Source organism: Aquarana catesbeiana, linkage group LG07, assembly GCF_042186555.1.
Source record: "Aquarana catesbeiana isolate 2022-GZ linkage group LG07, ASM4218655v1, whole genome shotgun sequence".
Lineage (NCBI taxonomy): Eukaryota > Metazoa > Chordata > Amphibia > Anura > Ranidae > Aquarana > Aquarana catesbeiana.
Genome location: NC_133330.1, coordinates 38,312,240 through 38,314,655, shown reverse-complemented (window position 1 = coordinate 38,314,655; position 2,416 = coordinate 38,312,240).

The window sequence follows — 2,416 nt, the reverse complement described above, 5'->3', positions numbered from 1 at the left end:
TGAGAAATGTCAAAATTGCCCCTGGCAGTGAAGGGTTAACATGTTTACAAATTTGAATTTTTTTGTCAGTTAGAAAAAAAAAAAAGTCATGTGATATGACCATATTCATATTTGAATTTTTTGTCAGTTAGAAAAAAATAGAAAATATTATTAAATCTTGACTTTTTGGGCATTTATTCATCTTAACCTCATGTTTTTTATTTTATAAAAATAAAATAGGTATTACACGGTGTTTGTGTGCACTAAAATGCATTCAAGTGTATTTTTTTCCCTGAAAATTTGCATTTAATAAACAGCTGCGTGAAAATCGTGTGACATAAAATATGGCAACAACCACCATTTAATTCTCCAGGGCCACTGCTTTCAGAAAATATATTATGTTTGGCTATTATAAGCCATTTTTCTAGCTAAAAAACATGTTCATTTTAACAAGTGTGTGAGAAATGTCAAAATTGTCCTGGGCAGCAAAGGGTTAACATGTTTACAAATTTTAATTCTTTGTCAGTTAGAAAAAGGTCATGTGACATGCCCATATATGGGCATGTCACATGTGACATGCCCATATATGGGCATGTCACATGTGACTTGATGTCACAGTGGGAGAGTCCTGATATAAGGAGCTCTGGCAGGAGCTGGGCTCACTCTCAGAATTTCTCTTGTGTGGAAAGGACGTGAGTTCTGTTGCTCTGAGACACGTTGCTTATTATTTTATAATAGCGCGTTTTCATAGCGAGAGAAGTGCGATAAAGTCAGCGGATCTTCTGTTTATCATCAAAGGAGACCCAATTATGCAATCGAAAATGGTTGCAACCTTAATAGCGGAAAACCAGCCCCCCGCACAGCCCAAAGCCCCTCGTAGGGGGATGTGTAAGGCTATCAGGCGGGGGTTCAGGGCAGTTCTAAACACTGTCTGCATTCACCTAAAACCCAGACAGAGACACGCAGAAGGTATATAGGATTTCATTCAATTATAATGTAATAAAATGGAGAGAATTCTATACTGGATACATTTTTATTATTCAAATATAATCTCAGCTCACTCCTTCAACTGGCAGTTGGGCAGCAGGAGACATGAATCAGGTGTGTGGGAGGAATGCCTAGATCTCATTGGCTGCCTGATGTAACTGACAAACACTTGTGTCCCATCACCAGTTTTAATTATAAATGCCAAAGCAAAGTAATTCTTCCCATCATCATTCTGCTAATTAATAATTATCCCAGTATTTCTATATTTGGTTTTATTACATTAGCTATACAGAAGAGTTCTGTCACATAACCTGGGATTGCTTCTAACTGACAAATTTCAAATAAAAAAAAAAACGACTGTCTTCATGTACACTGCTGCTGGCAAACGGACGTTTAGGATCAGTTGGGCGTTTTTTTCAGCTGCCCCTGAACTCTGCTCTGTTATCTTATGAGTACATGTACACGAGGGGGGCATTTATAGTCCTTTCTAAGCAGTTGAGTTTTGAAGCATTTTTTGGAAAGCAAAAAAAAATGCGATGTTCAGAGCTATTAGAAACGCCAAATGCCTGTAACAGCTTGTAATTGCGGTAACTTGTGTTTAGCTGCGATTCGTTTACAGGTGTTTGTGCGGCAAAGGGGACATTTTTTAAATGTCGGTTACTATCTGTCAAGGTTTTCAAACATCCCGTGTACATTAGGGGCCGGTTCACACCAGAGAAACGCAGTCCGGATGAGTTCCAGGTGCTTTTCTGCATGCATGTTTTTGATGTGTTTTTGATGCAGTCCAGTGCATTTTTTTCTCCCTTTTTATACTTAACCTTAACCCTTTCATGACTAAGATTATTTTTGACATTTGGTGTTTACAAGATAAAATCCGTATTTTTTGCTAGAAAATTACTTAGAGCCCCCAAACATTATATTTTTTAGCAGAGAATCTAGAGAATAAAATGGCGATTGTTGCAATATTTTATATCACACGGTATTTGTGCAGCGGTGTTTTAAACGCTATTTTTTGGGAAAAGGGACACTTTCATGAATTTAAAAAAAAAACAAACAGTAAAGTTAGCCCAATTTTTTTGTATAATGTGAAAGATGATGTTGGTAAATAGATACCAAACATGTCACGCTTTATAATTGCACGCACTTGTGGAATGGTGACAAACTACGGTACCTAAAAATCTCCATAGGTGACACTTTAAATTTGGGATGAGTGGCAGGCAACAAGCATTTTTATACGAAGGCCAACAAGAGTCATCCTTGTGTCCCTATCATGTCGAGTTTATTCATTGTCTCTGGCACAAGCGTTTTGAACTTTTCTCTCTATAATTTGATGTATAAAGAAAAATATATGAAATGTAGTTGAAAGTGCTAAATCTAAATTCCTCTCTTTTTTTTTTTTTTTTAAGATGTTTGCAGTATTTACTGCAGACAAGGCTCACACGGCAGGCCT